Below are 21537 nucleotides of genomic sequence, written 5' to 3'. Positions count from 1 at the left end.
ATTAGTAATAAATCAGCTCAGCTTTAAGGGTTGAAGTAAGGTTTAGATGAAATCTTTCCAGGATGAGCCTGGCCCAGGAACTGTGTGAAGAAGGTACACAGTGTTTGCCTGTCTGCCTGAGTGTTCTGCCCCTGTCTCGTTAAAGGCCCAGAAATTGGCTCAGAAAGGGTTAATTTCTGCTCAGATTCATATTCTAGGTGGACCATAAGCTCTAGCCTGAAGGGCCAGAAATATCTCACAATCTTCTTACATTGTTCAAATTACAATGTCTTTGTTTCAAATTTAGCAATTCTTATGTTAATGGGCGAAGATGTTGATAATGTCATCAGCTCTTCAGAAAGATGCTGAGGGATTAGAGACATGCTGGGGAAAATACTGTTTACCTTGCACACCAAGAGCTGTACTCACTTACCACTGTTGCTCTCTATTTCCTTTTCTTCAAAGGAAGCACTTTGTGTTGCTAGACTTTGCAATCATGTAGCTCTACTTTTTCCCATGTGTCTACCAGCCATTCCTTTGTTAAGGAGGATTAGAAAGTGCTGAACAATTAGAAAAAAAATAGAAAATTAAGTCAGGAAGAAATAATCGAAACTTCTAATCAGCTGAGGAAGGCATGTCGTGGTGAAGGCATGTCGTGGTGAAGACATGCAGTCGGGCACTGGCTCTTCTTTCTATGAACGTATTTCCTGACCCTTCACAATGCAAGACACCGTGGGGATGGGAGTTCACAGGTGGCATCATGTGGCTGTTTTGTTCTCTTCTGTGTGGTAAACATAGACAATAAAGGAAAGGATTGTCTTCATATACTAGTGAATTTACCAGCTTAGAATGCATGAATTTAGGTTGTAATGTTCACTGTTCAAACTGACAAGGGCAGTGAATCACAGACATCAAACAATTAAACTCTCTGCCCAGAAAAGGTTAGAGAACAAGATTTCAAAGATAGAAATTGAGAATCAGAATAAAATATAGAAAGATATTCAGCTTAACTGCAAATTGATATATAGCATACATGTGCAGACAGAAAAGGGTTGTAAACATTATACAATTTTCCATAGATTCTCCGTCATCTGTCATCTATCATTTATATATCGATCACTTATCTACCAATCTGTCTCCTTATTTATATCCATCTTTTATCTATCATCTACCCATCTATCAACTATCTATCCATTTACCTATCTATGTAGTATCTGTCAGCCTGTCCTTATTAATAAATACAATCTTAAAGTACATTCCTAGGAACAATAGTTCCAAAACTGCAGACATACAAAGGGTTGAAGTTTTACGCTCCCCTTGAAAATGCACGTATGGAAAATGTGCATAGCATTCTCTGAGGAAGAGTTTTATAGTATAACGAACCTTGTTACTAAATATCCACAACTTGGTGAAGCACTGTGTCCTCCCGGCCTCAGTTTCTTCTGGGGCTGATGGCTCCCAAGCAACTCTATTGACACGGAGCTGAAAATCTATCCGGCATCTTCACCCACGTCTTCAGTGGAAGGTGATTTCCACTGTTTAGACCAACTCCATGGGGACCAATGACTAAGGATCCTGTTCACATTTTCCGGGAAGACAAGTCAAAGCTGATGCTCCATCAAGGAGATAGTCCATAGAGAGTGGCCGGGGTGGGCACACTCTTCCCCTGCCTGGGACTCTTTCCCCATTCTGCACTCATTCATATTTTAACAAACATCTCAAGACACATTTGAGAATGACAGCACACTACCAGCAAACTCTAATCAAATACATGGAAGACCCACCACTGACATGTTCTTCATTTTCTTTTCTACATAACATGGGCAGGTTGGCATTTGTCTTGCCAGAGTGGTGTTAGCAACTGCGTATCTGTTTCCAAGATCTGAATTCTGGACTAGACTCTAAAACTCTAAAAAGTCCTCAGACAAGGCAAGCATCTCTCCATGCTTAAGATTTTGCCAGATAAACCAAGTGTAACTCTGAATGAAAATTTTAAATTAATGGAATGGGAGAAAGAACTGTAAAACAGAAATAGAATTGATTTTTAAGACACGGAGTACATTTACATACATGCAGGCAATACATTCATACACATAAAAGTATTATCAACAAAATTTGCAGAGTAAGTGAGCACCGTCACTATTACTTGGCTGATTTTTCTCATAGAGTTGATGGAGATATGTTGACTAAAGCCAGGGAGAGAGAAAAGAACTTCTGAAAAGGATATTCTGCTTTCCTCCTGGCTTCATTTTTAAACTCCTCATGACTTCATTCTATCAGCCCTAACCCTTTGATACACTAGACTGACTTAGTGGCAAATTTGAGTAAACTTCTATACTAGTCATAGAACCAATCCAAAACCACAATTGATAACCTCAGTTCAATATATTTACTATCTTTCCCATCCAGGGACTAACCAGGCCTGACCCTGCTTAGCTTCCAAGATCAGACAAGATTGGGAGCGTCCAGGGTGGCATCATCGTAGACATATTTCTAATATACTATTTGCTATCTTTTTGAAGTTAATAAATCTTTCAAACACCTCCTCAATATTAATATATTGATTCAGTCTTCATAATGTTTGTGAACTCTATTTTCCAAATCTGACCAAGAGAGATTTCCTTCTAGAACTAACAAGATAAATCATGAAGATTTGTGTAAAGTGGAACAAAATAAATATTCAGAGGACTTTTAAATCTGTACAAACTCCCGTTCCAGTCAAAGCTGACAATTCATTACACTTTTAAATTGCGAGCTCTTGAATGGGATGTCAGTTTGGGTTATAAAATTGCCCACCAGTGCCAGCTCTGCCATCATCTTGTCCTCACACAAAAGAGAAGAAAAAGAGAGATTTCTCTTGAATTTAGAAGTGTTGTGGAGATTAAACAATAAAAGACATCACAATCATGGAATGAAAAGATCATTAAGTGCTATGTTTAAATTCTGGGTGCATCTGTGAAGAAGTCCAAAGCTGAGCTTTCAGGGACCAAGCCAGTTTCCCTGCAGCTCTCCTTTTCCAGGCCCACGTGTTTCCTGACTTGTAGAATATCCTTCATGAGACTAAAACCACCAGCCGTTTCAAATGGAATCCTGCTGACATGTTACTACCAAGCACCATGTAGCTGGGCCTTTGCAAAGCGCTCTGTGTAACAGACCCCTCCTCTTTCACCTTTAGGACTGTGCCCCAGGCCCTTGTAGCAAAGATTGAATGATTTTTAAATTCCCACAAGCCATCCAGTGAGAGTTCCTGTATCTCTGCCATCGGTGCTCTGGACTTACTACTACTGCTCTGGGGGTTCTGTGTCTGAGGGATTTCGTATGAGTTATCTTTTGTCAACAATTTCAAACTCAGAACTCTTTAGAAAGATGCATGGACTAAATAAAGAAGGGGCTGGGAGATGACTCAGTGGGTAAAGGACTTGCTGTGCGAGACCCTGAGTTTGAATCTTCAGATCCATGTGAAAAGCCAGGAGTGGTGGGCTGTGCCTGTAACCCCAGTGGTCCCACGAGCACATGAAAGGTGATGGCGGCAGAGTCCTGAAGGCAGCCTGCCTGGGTGCACAGCAGCAGAGGCCCTGTCTCCACTAAAGCGAGAACAGCTTCCCGAGGTTGTCCCTTGACTTCACCACCTGTGCTGTGGCAGCCAGATGCACATACGCACAAAAACACACATCATAAACACACAGCACAGACAATAACAAAGAGAAAAGTTTGCTCATTTTCCAATTTGTGAGAAAATGAAATATAGTTTATAAAATTTTAGTTTCTATGGGTAAAACAACCAAAACTACCATATGAATTAGTTTAGAAAGCAGAGTATTGATATATTTATACAATTCTCTGGGTGATTGATGAGTGTAATCAGCTATTGCATAGGTGCCGTTGTGAAATAAACAACCAAACACAGAGGCGGCTCTGGAGACCAATCCCTTCAATTCCAGGTCAAAGCAGCAAGCCTCACTGGAGTCAATGAACTTTAGCGCATCACAGAGTGGTCCTCTCCTAGGCTGGGGACTCTCCAAGGTGCTGAAGTCTTTGCCTCGTGGCCTGAGTTCCTGATAAGCTCCTGGAGGTCCCATCACTTTCTAATCTTTTCTTGGTCTGGAATTTTGTCTTTCAGTTATAACACATTTTTTAAAACTTGGTTCAGTGTTTGAGATTTAAACACTGCCATAGTCCAGATTTGTAACTGCAGTCAAGCTTTTGGAAGACTTAGGATGGATGTGATGGTAAAGAGCCAAGGGGCATCCTGTGTGAATAACACCCAGGACTGCTCCACGTTGATAGATCTTGCAAACTCTTTCTCTTTCATGATTTTATGTTTGTTCCCAAAAATTATTTTATGCTTCTAACAATGGTTAAAGCCCATGTTTTGGCCTGTTATGCCTCCCTGTTAAGGGGAGTCACTAAACTGTGTGTGATTCTTAGGCAATCTCTGTGAAAATCAGTGGGGGAAACAAGCTGGCCTCGACATTACCTCGAAATCTTTATGGAAAGGCTGGCTATCAGAATGTGCATAATCTGAGTTGGATTAGAAATATTTTCTTGAAACTTGATTGCTGCTTTGGTTTCTTTGTTTTGAATGCAGTTAAGGTTACGCAGGGAAGGAAATGCTGTCTGTAGCAACTTGAAGACGGCACGGATGGCACAAGGTGCAGCAACAGGCTGGTGGCTGGAGCAGTTAAATCGAGAAACCCCCAGAGGTGAAAGGATGGGAGCCTTTGAGAAGCTCACCAGACCTTCAAAGCTGTCTCTGCTATCATCTGCCCCTAGGGTGAGGGGAGAGGTAGCTACAGCTAAGAGCTTGTGTGTGCTCATGTCCGAAGACCCCTGACCCCTAAGCATTAGGAGGAGAAGGGCTTACCTCCCTTACCTTGTGTTTGGGGGGTTTTGTTTCCTCTTGGTGGATTTAAAGAGTTAATAAGACAGATATTCCCAGTGAAAATGGTTAAAAGAAAATCCTTAGACAGATTGAATTGGATAGTGTTTATTTGAATGAAGACGGATTCATGAATCCAGCAGCTTTTTATAACCTGAGGTTTTAGAGCTCCCTGTGAGCAGCTTGAACCACAGGCTTCCCTCAGCTGGGTGTGAAAACACTAACAATGCAACTGCGTTCATAATTGGCATGGCTCTTCATTTTTATTGATTATATGTGCAATGATCAGGTTGATGAGAATTCCAACTACGTGAATAATGTCCTTGGTTTGAATAATATATAAACCTGAGCACAAAGTCTTTACTTAAATTATAACATGGAAAGTTACATTTTGATTCATATGAAGTATATCATTGAAAGTTTTAACACTCTGAGGCTAGAGAGATGGCTCAGCAGTTAAGAGCACTGGCTACTTTGGCAGAGGACCCGAGTTTGGTTCCCAGCACCCACATGGTGGCTAACAACCATCCATAACTCCAGTTCCAAGGGATTCAATGTCTTTTTCTGGCCTCTCGAGCATCTCACATATGTGGTACACTTACATGCATGCAGGCAAAACAACATATAAAGTAAAAATAAATAAACAAAAATTCTAGGGTTATATTTTTAAATAAATGAAAATGTTCTGTGCCTACGTCTGAAGAAAGAAAAGTTGAGGCATATTTTGAGCTTGCTTAAAAATCGAATTGAGAAATTTGATCATTCTGGGTGCTTTTTCAAACATTGCGGCCAATATTTTGGATGCAGGATCTTTGTGTTTAAAACATAAATAAATAAAAACATCCATTAGGATATACAGAAATGCCCTGCATGGAAACCCTCTCACAGTCTTTGGAGAGTGTGTACTACATGAAGAATTGCGTAAGCCATTGCAGGGTGTATTCAGTGTCTGAAGTAGACATGCACTCAGTAACAGTGCTCAGAAATTTTGCAACCCAAAATCACCGCTTAGAGATGAAATATATTAGAATTCATGTGACAGATACCACAGCCTTGTTCTGTGAAAAGTGTGCATCTGTAGTGAAGCTGTCAAATGTGACCCTGCACCTTGCATTTGAGTTCTTTCTAGATATAAGATGAATAGGGTAGATACTAAATACATAGAGTTCCAATAAATGCCACAATCCATTAGTGAGTTTGCTTGCCAGACCAGGCAATGGTGGAAGCCATAGGTTCTCTCCTCCTCCATGTTCAGATTGCTCCCAGCCCCTTCATGGGGACAAATCCTCACATCACTCCTGGTGAGCCTCCTGCCAGATCCACGCTGGAAGAGGGAGGGAGGGAGCACATGAGTGACAGTCCTGGACAGTTTAAGGAGTGCAGCTACTGCACCACGCTGCTATCACTTCATCAGACTCCGTGTCTCCACTGGGGCAATTGCAGCATCTTGCATTTAAGTCGTTGCCATGCCTAATGTCATGAAATGAGGGATGATATTTTGGAAATAAGACTACAGATATCAAATAATGCTGTCCACTGTGTGGAACTGGCACATCACGGTTATTAATAATGATACCCTACAGAGTTATAATGCATTTTTTGATTAACAATATAAATTAATTTTATTAAGCAGTATCTACTTGAGACCAGGTTATTAATAAAAATGCCCAAGTTCCGTCTTCCTCCTTTTGTTATGCTGATAGATACAATTGCTCTGCTCAGAAATGCCACAATTGCTTTTGTTCCCCGAGGCACAGCTTCAGAATGGATTTCATTTTGGTTAGATAAAAGATACACTAAAGGATTTTAATATAATATACAACAGAGTGATGACATGGAGTAATCATTCTGAGCCCTTGTGTCATGCAGATAGGAACAGCAAAGTAATAAATCAATTCTTATTAAATGAGTAAGACTCATATAAATTATGAGTCCAGAAATATGTTCTTCTGGAGTAACATTAAGGTCAATAAATGATAGCATGAGCATCACATTTATCCCTGACTAATGGAAACAAAACTACTGCTCTGTGTACATATGCATATACAGAGAGAGAGTGAAAGGCGTTGTATATGGGAAATGACATGCCTGTGCAGATACAGGAAGGGCTGTGGAATAGGGATTTAGATGTGCATATATACTTAGGGAGCATAGACACATACATTACAGGAATATAATTATATATTAAAAATAAAAATCATATAATGTGAATGTATTTGGTCATACCAAAACCTAAAGCTGATGACTGTTACCACATGATTAAATCTTCACCTCTGTCATGAGGCTTCTGGGATGTTTTTAGAGAAAAGACTGAGGTCACACTGGTACTCCTTTGATTTAAAACTAACAATATCTGACATATTGAGTATCATCTTAGATGAATTGCTATCATCATATAAAACTCTTTTGTCATGTTTAGTTACTATTTCACAGTGTGAGGGGCATGGCAATGGAGGTGGAACTAAAATTCCTCCTGTAATGTTGCAAAGCAGAAGAATATATCACACCTATTTCTTATTTATTAAAGATACTAATCACAGAGACATCAAAAGGTGGTTAAACATCTATTGCGGTTGTAGCAACAGCCAACCAGCCTGCTCTGATGCACAAGCTGAGTGGGCTTGGCCAGGGTCACAGGAAGTCCGATTTGTTGTTTGATCTTTCAAATGGACTCTCTAGTTTTATGTTCCTTAGAACAAATGTCTTCATTTTCATTTAATCCAAAATGTCCGACACTTAACTGATAACTTAGAAATGGGGAAAAAATGGAACTACTCATAACATTCCAATAACTGATCATCTCAGATACTTTCCCTTGTTCTGAAAGCTAATGTGTAAACCCAATAAAAATATTGTATTTATGAATTAAGTCAATCCAGAAAAATAGAAGATTTTTATGCTTTATGTTTGAAAATATATTTTTAAATTATCAATGACATAATATGGCCATATTACACTTAACATGTTGATTTGTCAAAGTTATATGGCTTGATCAGTTAGCAATAAAAATTTTAAATATAATCACATTTGTGCATCACTGCTAAGAAGTTGGAATTAGAGTATATAGGGAAAACACACAATAAGCTCTGAACCCGCTGACTTATTTTTAAAATAAAATAAACAATTAAATTTTCTTTTAATTTCAAGATACTTTATTTTTAAAACAGGTCACAGCACTAAGCTTTTGGCCACTCTGCCTTGGTTCAAGCTACAAAGGCTCGCTCAGCAGCTGAGGGGCACACATTAGTATCGTGTCTGAAAAGTGAATAAAAATCCATATAAGACAAATATTCAAAGTTTCCGTAGGAACACAGGTAAGTATGACCCCCAACTCCTAGCTCTCCATATTGCTGCATCTGGGCCAACCCTATTCTTACAAAGACATTTCAAAACCAGCAGTAATTAAGTTAATGGTCCCCCCAGATCCACTAATTCAAGCTACACTTGCAAGTAACAGCTACCAGAATGCCATCTACGCATTGATACTAGTAGACGCACAGGCTGCTGGGTGACGGTCCATCCCGCTCTCCTGAGCACAAGACATGGGCAGAGTGTTGATGGCCTGCTCCTCTACTTCCGGTGGGAAGTCATGGTTCTGGATTTGCTTCCTGAGCTGCCACATTGGTCTTGACATCACGTAATAGATAGTGGTCCTCTGGAATCCGTTGAAAATAGAAGCAGCAGCAATCGTGTATGTGCCCATGTTTTCAAAGAGATTCCAATCACCCACGTGCATTACAGGCGGGTTACAGTGCTCAGCGATCTGATCTAGGCCACCACACGTTGGTCCCCATATGCTGGATGAGTAATACTTCTGATCTTGTTTAGGTTTCTTCTGTAGCAGGGGCTTTACATGTGCGTGATCGTAAAGGATGAAATTAAATGATCCATATAAGCCATCATTCACTACTATATAAAAGTTTATGTAAAAGTCTGCTCCTTCAATAGGAGTTTTTGGCAATGATATTGACTGCCAGTGAGAAAGCTGATGTAACATATCTTCTTGGCTGAGCTATGATTTTCACTCCATAGTTTGATGGAAAATACTTGTCCAGTGCTGGGTTGATCACACTGGTGATCTCTTCAAATTTAAGCTTTGTATCCCAAATCCAGGAAAGCCACCACCAATATCAAGCAGATACAAGCTGAAACCAACTTCAGCGCCCATGTCGAAGACAGCGGGCATCTGATACTGTTTGCTTGAAGGTCTCTGGACCAGTAAAGCCACTCCCCGTGTGGAAGATGACACCAGTGACATCAATCTTTAGCTCTTTTGCCAGTTCCAAACGAAGCCTGCTGGTTTTGAGTGTGGCACCAAGTTTAACACTGAGGCGACAAACTGCTTTGGAATCATCAATGGCAATCTGCAAAACCAACTTTGCTTTCGGATGCGCTCTGGCGACTTTCATCAACTCAACTCCACCCTCAAGTCATCATCTGGACTCCATTACTGGCAGCATACTTAATTTGAGACACTTCTTTACAAGGATTTGCGAGGATAATCGTCTCTGGAGGGACCCCGAGGCTCTGTACCAACTGGATTTCGGTCTTGCTCACACAGTCGAATCCCGTCCCTACAGCAGCTGGGGCGTTCACTGCGGCTCTGCAGTCATTACATCTGACAGCATAGAAGGGGGTGACCCAGGGAAGCGCTTTTAACCACCTCGGGTGTTTCTTTAGAATGTCTCCGAGGTCTGCGACATAGCATCCTTATCATCAGAACGAGAATCTTCATTAATCTCTTGGTCTGGGATGTCCTTGGCCTTCATCGAGCATGTGGCAAAGTCGTCCTTCTTAGGGCCGTTCACGGTTCCTCGGTGTGCCTAGGAACCTTAGAGATGGTATTAAGCAGATTTCTAGCTTCTCACAAAGGCAGAGCTCTCCAGGAACTCCGAGTCTTGTCTCCCCGAAGGCTGCAGCTCTGGAAATGCTCGCACAGGGCCCGGCGTGGCGGACCAACCCCACTGAGAAGCCGGTGACCTGCAGCTGGAGCCTGAGGACCACAGATGCGGCTGGAGGTGGCGCCGAGCTGCTGGCTGAGGGCGGCCGGAGGCTGCAGGGATTGACCAAACTATTAAAATTTTTATTTCAAATATGAAACGAAAAAGTATGTAGATATTAAATATCCCTGAATTTCTGAGCGGAAGACTTGACATTTGACCATAATCTGACCAATCTGCAGTATTTTCACACACATGCTGGTGGAAAGAAGTGTTATCATAATGATGGATGCGTCATAATAGTATAAACTAAATTAAAACGTAATAAGTAGTAGCTTACAGGAAAATGCTTCAAATTTTGTAATTTCCAGCATTTTTTTGGGTAATAAAATCTATAAATTAACATTATCCTTATATAGAAGTAAGCATCAGTGAAGGTCTGCCTGGATTCCTGACAAATCTCCAAGCACATGGTCACACCGCAGTGCACTCCTGTGTGGTCTCTGAGCACTCCGGCCTGCAGTGCAATGCACTATGGTGGTCTCACCATAATGAGCACCACCAGGTGCTGGGGCTCCGAACATCTGCCAGCCTTTCCCTGCCTCTGCGTTTCCCAGGTCTAGGAAATAAGCTGAGGTTTTTCCTGGTTTCCGTGAGCTGTTAGCATGAGAAATACTAATGTCTTAAAGGAAAACAGACGCTCCTCTTTTTGACCTTTCTCCCCCACTTTTGTGTGTTATGGGTAAAAATTACACTTATGATACCTGTGTCTCATTCTAGGCATTGTGAAAGGAACTCACTCATCAGCTCCCTAGTGTGAAAGAGGGAGCTATAATTATGGTGAGCCCTCATAATGATCTTTAGATCTCCTGTAATCCAGTCACCTGTATGCTACGATCAATGAATTGTGTGCTCAGTAATTGCATTTTTAGCACTTTCCTTGTATCCCGTGTAAGACCTATGAATCCCAGCCTATAGACCCATGGACCTTGGTCTCCTGGCCTTGATCTTCTAGTCACTGAAGTTACAGAGTGATCTAGAAATGAACATGTAGCAATAGTGTCAGGGTGTTAGAAGGACCGCAGCAAATGATACATTTATTACTATCAGAACCATGACTATAAGGGATGAGTGACCTCTGGGGAAATAAATGCAGCTTAATCCTTATTTTTACATCATTTTATTCCATTTATTTTTCTTCAGGCGAGTCATTTTCAAACTTCCAACATCAAATTTTTAAATGTTTGGGGATTTCACATGGCTGGTTAGTGATACCCCAACAAATACCTATCACAGAACTAAGACCTATGTTTCCATCACCATTGAATATATTGTACAGAAAAAAATGCAATGTGAAGCCAGAGGGATCTGTAATCAAAATGATTTATTGAAGACTGAATAGGCAATATTTTAGATCACTGGAATGAAGGTTGCTCACCAATGCAGACCGTGTGATAGCGCTTTTCTATTTTTTTAATTTTTAAGTGTATACCTATGTATAGCTATAGCCCAATAGAACTATAGATCTTCTTTCTTGCTTTAGAGAGTGTTCCTTTAAACGTATCTTTCCTGATACAATATTTAATTAACATTAATTAAATAAAATTTCATTTATGTGAAATAATTCTGTGCATATTTAAAGACAAGTTAAGCAAACAAATCTGCCTTCCATCCTTAGCATCTATAATTGAGGGGACAGCCTAAATCTTATGTTTCCTCTTAAAAATTATTAGAACATGCAAATAATCTTTTCCTCCATTAATTGGAGGCCTGCCCTCATTTTCCAGCACATCGTTGGCTACCCTGCAAGTTAAATAACTCTAATTATTAAGATTCAAAACATTACATGTATCAGTGAAGGCAATTAAGATGATTTGAATATTATTAAATGAAAATGAACTATTTCTGTTTCAAAAAACTAAATAAATATGCTTGGGGATTTTCACATTGTTAAATTGCCTCAACAAATAATTGGGCAATTCAATATAATGAAATGAGTGCAATAAATAATTTTAATTCATAATAACAATAAGTAATGGGCTTATTTGCATGGCTGTAATAATGAATAGAAGGTACAAACCCTAAACAGACCGAGGGAGAAAGTGTTGGTTACTAGACTTTCAAACTTCTCGTTCATGAGTTACAGCACTTTACTGTGGTTGAATTGGCTCTGCTCCACTGTGGCTACATTTTAAGAATTATAATCCCCCCATGTGAGGAGACTTGCACATCTGACCAAACAACCCTACCAGCCCAAAGCAGGGTTTCAATCTCAGTGGCCACAGTACAAGAAGATAGGAAGAAAACCAAGCTCTAAGCGGTGCCGAGATGGAGTTTAGTAGTTGTGTGCCTCATGCCCCGCCCCATCATGTTTGCACTGTGACTGCGCCACTGCATAGTCGACATGAAGGTTTACAGAGCTGCACACCAGAAGGTGTTTAGCAGCTCCTGAGAGGCTCCTGTGGCGCTGACCATTTCTACACTTGACCATTTGAAGTGTTTCATCTTTGAAGAGGATGGGGTGAGACTAAAAGACAAATGGAAAACTTTGACTCAGTCTTCCTTGAGAAGGAATGGTTTCTGATGAAGGAGGACTGAGTCCTTTCTCATGGCAAATAACAAGACCTTGGAAGAAAAACTTTCCCAGACTAATAAAACACATTTTGGGAAATTAAATTCTATCATATTTAATTACAATAGTATAAAAAGTTGCTTTTAATTTGGGTAAATGAGGCTGTTTGCTGATTTTGCAATCTGAATGTTTTCATGTAAATCACAAAACACTTCAATGAGGCCAGGCACGGTTGCACATATCTTTAATCCCAGCACATGAAGGATGTCTTCAGTGGGCACATGGCCAGTCTTAAAAAGAAGTTACAGGACAGCTAGGGCCTCAGGGAGACCCTGTCTCAAACAAACAACAAACAAAACAACAGCAACAACAAAACCCCAAAACTTCATGGACCTGGGGCCCATATTGCAGGTGTGCTGTCAGTACTCCACCTCAGTATGTCTTTCTTTTGTTCTGACAGTACAAGATTCCCAGCTCAAGGAATCTATAAAGCTGGAATGCTGGAATCCTTTCCCAGTCCTCCTGACCTGGTCTAGCATCCGAGAATTTCAGAGAGTTGACCTCAGGTAGCCCTGGGTCTTGCGCTAACTAGCAGATCTGTCCCGATGGAGGGTCTTATTTTACTACCTGCCTGTCTAAACTCCTTAAATTCACTCATTTTCCAGTGTCAGTCTGGGATCTGCATGATTTCATATCTATTTATCTATCTATCTATCTATCTACCATCTATCTATCTATATCTATCACCTATCTATCTATCATCTATCCTCCATCTATATATTTACCTCTATTAATCTCAATATACCTGTCATTTATCAGTCATCTATTTATCATTTTATCAATCATCTATTATGCTATCACTGTCTATAACTATTATGTCACCTATCACCTATCTATCATCTATTTATTATCTCAGTCTATACATATATACACATATATACATGTATACATATCTACACATACATATATACTATATATAATATATATAGTATATTGTGTATATATATATATTATATATATACAGGTCATTCAGAAACCAGTAACACCTTGACATTATCAGCATCAGTTCAGGAGACAAAGGTTTTATTTCTAAGTTTCCTGAAAGTTGCAGAAGTAGACTTCCTCTCCAAGGGACTTTGGACCAGCAGGCATCTTTCCAGTGGAATTCTGAGGATATTGAGGAAGTTTGCTTTTTTTCCATACAAGCAGAACTTTGGGTCTCAATTATTGCAAGAAATTTTACATGTTCCAAAGTTTTATTAATATATAAAGATTTCAAAAAAGTGCCTGTCAGTTTTCTGTTTGAGGAAGGCCTGCTGATCTTGATGTCTATAAACAGTTTTAGAAATACTCCGCTTTAGTTAGAATGAATAAAAACGCATTAAGGAGAGAATCCTTAATGGGAACAGTCTTTTTACTGGAAAAGGGCTTATTAGCTTCCTTGATGATGGACATTGTCAACAGCAGCAAGCTGACTTCAAAATGGTGGGCTATTCCCCGACTCACATGGGCTCAGAGACACCTAGGTGATGAGGGTTATTCCTTCATGGGATAAGATGAGAAAGCAGGGATATCCAAAGAACTTCGTACTCAGTCCATCAAGAAAATCTATTCCTCTTCCAAAGCATCCATTCATCTTCCACAAGGCTTGGGCTAGACCACAATGATTTCATTGGAAGGAGTTTCCAACTGGATTCATGATTAATTTGTATCTAATTCTTCAGAATTCAATACTGATTAAAGTGTTTGAAAATTCAGAACTGCCCAAATTTGTTGGATGAAATGTGGTTAATTAAACCTCACTGTAGATAAACACTGCTCAAAGTTTTATAGGGACTTAGTGCAAAAAGTTGGACATACTTTGGAGTGAAAGAACAAACAAACAAAGTCTTTTACACTTTCATGTACACTATGTGACTTTGCTTGTAGAATCGTATTGGTTTTTATGCAATTAATGTGTTTTCACACTGGGCAATAAAGCTACTCAACATTTTAAAGACTGAGACCAATCCTTTAAGTGTGTGGGACTAGTAGACTTCTCTCTTCAGTTCTGAAAATTTTCAAATACAAATTTACAAACCTTACTAGAAAAATACCTCTCAGATTGGTTAAAAACACAGAATAGACAGTATTTCAGACTTCTTCATTTTATTGTGTGTCGGGGGGGGGTTATATGCATGTGACTATGTGCATATGTGCATGTGTATATGCTAGGGTAGATGCATGACTGTATATGTGTGTAGAGTGCAGAGGTCAACATCGAGTATCTTCCCCAGGTGCTCTGCACCTCATTGTTTGAGACGGGGTCTGTCTCTGAGGCTGGGGCTCCAGATTAGGGTAGACCTGCTGGTCAACAGGGTACAAGGATCCACTTGTCTGAACCTCCCCAGCCCTAGACATGCAGACCTCATGCTTATATGTCACTCACTTAACTGAAGTTGCTCTCTCCACAGCCACCCAGACTTTGTAAACAAAATAGTTGCGCAGTTGACAAAGAACACTGCACTTGGTAAGGACCTGTCTGACCCTTGTGTTACATTGAGCTTGGGTCCTTATGAGCTGTTCATGTTGGGGAGCGGGAAGAGTCTTATGTTTAAATTTAGACTTGTTTTTGAAATGAGAAATCCAGACAGTAATGATCTGAGTAATAAGAATAGCTGTGCTGCAGGGTACATACACACTTTTTAGTCACTGTCCTTGTTTAACCAACATAAGGAAGAAGCACCAGGAAGAAGGGTTTTTCCTGTTCCAGGTGCTGTTCATCAACGTGGGAAAGCACTGCAGCAGGACCGGCCCTTGCTGTGGGAACAGCATCATATACTGCTGTTGTGCAGCCAGTGGGTCCCCATTCAGAATGACTCTTTCTCATAAGTTAATCCTCAGAAGTTCAGGGTCATCCTCAGCTACATGATGAGCTTGAGGGAGCCTTGCTATGTGAGACATGGCAGAATAAAATAACATAAAAAATAAAACGGGCTGGAGAGTTGGCTCAGAGGTTAAGAGCACTGGCTGCCCTTGCAGAGGACCTGCGTTTGAATCCTGTACCCACATTGTGGCTAACAACCATCCATAACTTCAGTTTCAGGGGATATGATGCCTTCTGTCGTCCACGGGCATTGAATGACATGACTGCACGTGTGCACATGCAGGTGTAACAGTCACGCACATAAAATAATAAAACCAAAAAATAAAACACAGGCCAGATGTGGTGGCTCAAGTCTTTAATCCCAACATCTGGGAGGCAGAGGCAGGTGGAGTTCTGTGAGCTATAGGCCAGCTGGTCTACACAGAGACTTCCAGGCCAGCCAGAATTGTTTAGTAAGGCCTGGTCTCAATGTAAAATAAAAAATAAAACAATTAGGATAACATCTTCACCCACCACTTTGAATGTGAAGAAGAAATGAAGGCTCACACCAGCTGACCACTGGGCTCTGCTCTCATCCCCCTTCATTATTTAGTAGGAACTCTGCACCCTCCATGTTAATACATGATTCGCAGCATCCAAGGACAGTGACATGTAATAGATATTCTCATGTAAAACCCAGGTTAGTGCTGTGAGGGGGAGAGAAAAAGTGAACAGAGTCAGTGTGTGTCATTGCTCTTTGGTCAGTGCTGCAGAAGCAAGCACAGATTCATGGACTGTTCCTATCGGATCCCACAGCCTAGTGGTGGCTCTCTGCGGAGAGACCGTTTAGCAGGCCTAGAAGCCTGGAAGAGTCCCTGCGCCACCCTGAGTCCCTTCGTTACCACCCCTAGCACTTTCTTTTCCTCTGTGTGTAATTATCAACTTCCTTGAAAGCTTGCAAACACTAGGGTTCAGGCCTGTCACGGGGTCTGTCAGTGGCTGGTAGCCTATTCCCAGAAGCAGGTAAGTGTAGAAGCTGTCATCTCTTGATATAGAAACTCATTGCAAGATTTAATTAGCATTTTGAGTATAAATCTTTTCATCTACATTTTGACCTGCTTATTAGATGCTTTTCTATATATTACTTGCTTTATCTTACTGAAGCATTTTTATGAAAATGTTTTCCCATAGTGAATATAAAGACACTGTTTGTTATGATAAATATCCACATAAACCTAGAAGGGACACAAGTTAAAAGAAAGCTCTAATATTTCACCAGATATTTCGATAAATTATAATAATGCTAATGCATACTAGCAAAAGTAATTCCCTAATATATAAGCACTCTGTTCTCCATGCAAAACGTTCTGTTCATGAGATTAATTAATAGCTTGTGAACCATTTCCTGGGAAGTTTATAATTCTATTGTGTATTTCAGTTTTCATGTATAAATTTCAAGTGTTTCTAGTTAACTGAAGCTCTTACAGTTGAATTACAATTCCATGTTTTCACTATGGAAAAAAAAAAACCCTGTGCACATTTTTCTTATGATGAATACAATTAGAAACAAACATGCCCCTGAACAAGTGGCCACCCTGCAAGGAACAGGACTTAGGAGTGCTGGGACTTTGGTCTTACTCCAGAATTCTGCATCTGTTCTACTATGAAACAGTGGGCGTTTTCTCCTTAGCTGTGAGTGCCTCCTGGGTTTGAAGGGCAGGAGGTGTGATTAGAAGGAAGCAGGAAAGGAAGTCCTGGCTGATCAGCTGGGGACCTGGGGACAAGCCGGTGCCACTGATGCTTTGAAGGCTGCTTCTTGGATGATGCTAAATGTTTACTGTGTTCATTACTCTGTGACATCTTTAGAGTCACCCAGGTGGGGAGATGCCAGACTAAAATTACCAATATCTGTGCTAAGACAGACTCACACTGTTGTACTGTAAGTCCATTTTGGCCGCCAAGGTAGGACTCAAAGCCATTCTGAAGTGTGTGAAAGAGAGCAAGTGAAGACTTGGCAGGAATTTCAGTTCAATAAAAGCAGGAACCCTCAGAAATTTGCTTCAAAGTCTTTCACCCTCCTGTCTCAAATATGAAGAGAGAGATGTCCATGGGGAGAAAAAATGGATAACCCTAGCCCATCCGTGTCAGTTTGAAACATCCACCAGCATCTATTCTGAACCACTGGGTGCCTTGGCCCATTAACAGGTCTTCCTGTCTCCTACTGCATACTTATTAAATGTCCTTTTCGTTGTGGTTTCTCCTGATGTAGTTCCTTCGTGATAACGGTGAATGTGTTAACTGGTCTAGAGATTCCCAAGTCAATATTCTGGGTACAATAGATGTTAAGTAAGACATCAAAGCCTTTCACTGGGCAAATATAAACAAGTGATGTTTGAGTTTAGACAAAATTAACTTGAAACCCCAAAGTATCCAATTCTGTAAGTATAATCATTTGTTTCTTTGATTTTTGTAGTTTTATATACCAAATAATCCAATTATCAATTTAAAGCTAAGTAATTTATACTTATATTGGTCAGATGAGCTCGCATTTGAATGACTGCATGGTGGGTGTTCCATTCCACTGTGTTCAGACTGTGAGAGTCTACCTGGTATGCTGTAGGTGCAGGGTACACTGTAGTCATGGGGATTGATACGAAACTCTAGGAACAATAGAAATTCCCAAACAATTTTCACACCATCTACTCTTAGGAAATATCAAACAGAAGAATGACAACATAAAGCAAGAGCTAAGCTGCGGACTTCCTAGGTTAGAGGAAACGGCAGCCAGATAAAAACAATGTTAGGGAAGAGAAGAAGCTAGGAGGGTGTGAACTGAGTTACTTCCAAAGAACTTTAGGGGCTGTGGAGAACCAAGCGATTAGATATAGTCTATCTGCGAGAAGCAGAAAGACAGAGCGGGGCTGAGTTGTGGGGAGGGCACAAGGGAGTTACAGACATAGGAGGGATAAACAGTCCCCTGACTCTGCCGTGGTTAACTCCTCTGCCAAGTCTTTCCAGAGACTTGACCTTGTTTAAACCTCAGCTTCAAATAACAGTATTGGCCCTTTCCTGTGATGGGTGTTTAGCCAGCTGAGTCAATAGGATCTCAAGAAAGTCTTTGCCCCAAGTTGCTGTATGGGAAGGCATATTTCAGTATAATAACCTGTCATTATTACTCTAATAGATAGGCGGTATCCTTCCTTGGAGAATTACTTAAATGAAATGGTCAGATTTCAGGGCTGAGTCATATCTCTGTAACACAGCTTTCTGTCAAACCTGAGACTATCTCTTTTGTTCTTTTAACAAAAAAATCCAAAATTAGCAAGATAAGAGGTTGTCAGAGGCAGTAGTAAGTCTTTAGCACACAACTACATAGAAAATCAGGGATTTCTATGTGGAAGAAGATATCAAAATCATGTTGTTGCTTATAATAACTAACGTTACAGACTCCGGGTGGGAGATCTGTGTCTGAGTAAAATGTGGAGGAGAAAATACATCTTTGTAATAAAGCCTGCGGTTGGAGCAGTCGTGAGATGAGCATCTCTGTGACTTCGCTTGTTCACATAATGTCTATACATAGGAGAAACTGAGGCCCAGAAAGTTTAATGCCTGAGGTCAACAGGCACAATGTAGAAACTAAAACGTATTTTTTACATGTGCTATATTAAATAAAATACAAATAACGTGCCAAGAAGTGAATGGTTGCAGTGCGTTCATTGAGGCGCCTTTATATGCCAGGTATTTTTTACATATATTTTCTCTAATCATTCAGTCTGCAGTGTTGGCAACATGGCTGTCAGGTGAAATCTTAGAACTTCCAAAGCAAAGGAGATTGTGCACGATCACACAGAGAGTAAATCTGATCAAAAGCATTCTGTCTTCTCCTCCCCTGGACTGAGAGCTACAAGCTCTTCGGAAGGACTCAACATACTTTTCTTTCTCTTGAGGATGAAGACTTTTTCAGTGTGCGAATCCAATAACCTGTTATCACAAGGACTAGGAGAGGACAAAGCAGGGTTACTAAAGACAAGTCCTTTTTTAGCTGTAGTAAATTTCACAGCATCTGTTCAATTTTCAAGGAAGTAGAAGTTTTATACATTGTATCTGCAAGAACCATCAGCCATGAAAGATTCAGGGTTCTCATGGGAGACAGTCTCTTCCCTAAATAAAAAAACAATTCTTGGCTGAGTCTCTTGAAAGGCCTTCTGACTGAGGAAGACCATTCTTTTCTCAGAACTCGTGGGCAGTTCCCATTAATAATGACGCTCCTGAGAAATGGAAGCATTCCCTAAGATGCCATGAAGGTGCACAGACAGGACAGAATCTGGCCATGCTTTCTCCCTAGTCTGAGTTTGATAAGAGCAACTTACTCTTATCAGCAGTTATACAACTTGCTGAATTAAATAGGAATGGAGGATGTGAAAGTCGCCAGCTTTAAACTGACCCCCATATTTCTCCAAGTGCCAAGCCAGGTTTGTGTGTCTCTGTGCTGGTGGCAGACTATCTTTATGTCCATGTGACACAGTAGGATACAAGAGTCTGACACAGACAGATAGCATGGCTCTTCAATTCCATGGGAAGGCGACAGGATTCTGAGGGAATATTCCCAACTGTGTTAATATGAAAGCATCTGCCGGTTACAGGTTATTTTTCTTCACAGATCGTCTACCTTTGGAAACACCTGTGGCTGAAATGTGTTTCTCTAAAACATAGATTACAGCAGTCAGCCAGCTTATCAGCCCTACTAAGACCTGGCAGCTTTCTACATGGCACACATACAGCTGAAGTAGCAGGACTAGGTATGTGCCCTTAAAACCTGTGAAAAGCATTTCTGAGGAGGAAAGGGGCGTGTAAAAAAGAATATGTTACGTCTAAGGTAATGCACTTAGGGACTTGGTTGTGGTCTGACACATCAAGAAAGGAAAGTACCTGACCACAAACTATGACACAGTCTCTCACAAATACCTTGTAAAAGAGTGTACTTTCCCTTTCAAATTTAATAGTTGCTAACTGTAGGGAACACATCCTGCACAACCTTTGTTTAAAGGGATGTTATCCTTAAATAGCCTGTAAATTTAAAAATGGACATACAGAATAACAAATAAGTTAGAAAAATGTAGATGTATAATCTGTGAGAAGGTCTAATTGCTTTAGCAATTTTTAGTCAAGATTTAGAAAGCCGGGTGTGATGGCACAGGCCTTTGATCCCAGCTCTCTGGAGGCAGAGGCAGGCAGATCACTGCAGGATTGAGGTCAGGCTGGTCTACATAGCAAGTTCCAAGCCAGCTGGGCTATATAGTAAGACCTTGTCTCAAACAAAGATTTATTTTAGAGCAAGATTTAAGAATCTAAGAAATCTGCATGCAAATGTCAAAAGACTCAGTGACATCACCAGCACAAAGGGAAAAAAACAACCTCTCAGTAGGGTTCTCACTAAAAGCTGGATTTCCTGGAGCAGATCCTTCCTTCCTGAGTCACTGTCCTCCTCCTCGGTCTTTCTCATGACTCCTTTCTGAATGGGACCCTTATTGGACCAGACAAAAGCCTCTCACAAAACATCTGCATATTTGAGATCCTATCACCTCTATATCTTCTAGAGAAGGAATTTCCTTGACGTTTGAAATACGCCGCACTGTAGGACGTTCTGCCTGAAGAGAAACTCTCTTGTGAGTAAAACACCAGGAGGACATGAGCCTGTGAAATGAATTCTCACACAGAACCCAAGAGCCACTCATCTTTCATGACAGGATTGATATTGTTACTGCATTTACTAAATCTGTTGCCTATTCATCTTATAGAATGCCAGGAAGCTTAATTTCCTTCCACGAATTGAATATAAATATTAGTTTATTAATAATTAAATACATAAAGCCCCCTCACCTCTGTATCCCTTATTATGGCTTGATGTGCAGTCTTAAATGGAATATTCTAGCAGCTGTGAGCAGACAGCTTGTGTCTACAGCTCTTAACTTCATCTGAGATGTTGCATTTATGAGCAGGAAGAAGAGTATGTATGCACAGGGGCAGAATAGAAGGCAGAAGGTTGTCTTTATAGGAAGCAGCCAAATATTTTACCTAAAGGTAAAAGAATACTTTGAAAAGCTCTGTTGGAAGCGTGATGGTCTCTGTATATCAAAGTACTCAGGGCCCATTTCAAAGTAGTTAAAAAGTATTCGCAGAAAAAAAACTAAAGGCTATCTTAGATGTGAACAGGGAGCAGTTAACAGGATTCAACCAAAAACTTTTCCCCTGCTAACGCTGGCTTGTTAGAAATATGCCTTTAAATGAATTAAATATCTCTATAAATGGACCAAAATTATGA

The 21537-nt window shown here is 40.4% G+C and overlaps 1 protein-coding gene and 1 pseudogene across 1 annotated transcript in view; one reads left to right on the top strand and one right to left on the bottom strand.

The window, feature by feature from the left end:
* The window catches only part of LOC103745602 (neuronal growth regulator 1-like), a 479137-nt gene that overhangs the window by 349777 nt on the left and 107823 nt on the right, over nt 1–21537 (top strand). The gene's annotated exons all lie outside the window — the stretch shown is intronic.
* LOC103745601 overlaps nt 8331–21537 on the bottom strand; it is a 49336-nt pseudogene continuing 36129 nt past the window's right edge.

Source organism: Nannospalax galili, unplaced genomic scaffold, assembly GCF_000622305.1.
Source record: "Nannospalax galili isolate Female #2095 unplaced genomic scaffold, S.galili_v1.0 scaffold464, whole genome shotgun sequence".
NCBI classification, from domain to species: Eukaryota; Metazoa; Chordata; class Mammalia; order Rodentia; family Spalacidae; genus Nannospalax; species Nannospalax galili.
The sequence above is the reverse complement of the archived record's forward strand: the minus strand, read 5'-3'. Positions and strand labels throughout refer to the sequence as shown.